The 400-nt window shown below is 45.2% G+C and overlaps 1 non-coding gene across 1 annotated transcript; it reads left to right on the plus strand.

Annotated features, from left to right (window-relative positions):
- On the plus strand, nt 1-107 carry LOC126015246 (U6 spliceosomal RNA). Its single transcript, XR_007498132.1, has one exon. It is a non-coding gene; the product is annotated as a U6 spliceosomal RNA (small nuclear RNA).
- The last annotated feature ends 293 nt before the right edge of the window (nt 108-400 follow it).

Raw genomic sequence — 400 nt, forward strand, 5'->3', positions numbered from 1 at the left:
GTGCTCGCTTCAGCAGCACACATACTAAAACTGGAATGATACAGAGAAGATTAGCATGGCCCCTGCGCAAGGATATCATGCAAATTCGTGAAGTGTTCCATATTAAAAAAAAAAAAAAAAAAAAAAAACGGGCCTGGAGCAATTTATGGTTGGGTACTTAGAGTTATTCTCAGTGGTGCTAGGGATCAAACCTAGGCCTTTAGCATACAAAGCACACACACTAGCCATGATCTGTCTCCCTGGTCCCCATGGACTTTGATTTAATAACAAGAAGGAGGGACCAGAGAGATAGCATGGAGGTAGAGTGTTTGCCTTGCATGCAGAAGGACAGTGGTTCGAATCCCAGCATCCCATATGGTCCCCTGAGCCTGCCAGGAGCGATTTCTGAGCATAAAGCCAG

This window comes from Suncus etruscus, chromosome 7 (assembly GCF_024139225.1).
Source record: "Suncus etruscus isolate mSunEtr1 chromosome 7, mSunEtr1.pri.cur, whole genome shotgun sequence".
Classification (NCBI taxonomy): domain Eukaryota; kingdom Metazoa; phylum Chordata; class Mammalia; order Eulipotyphla; family Soricidae; genus Suncus; species Suncus etruscus.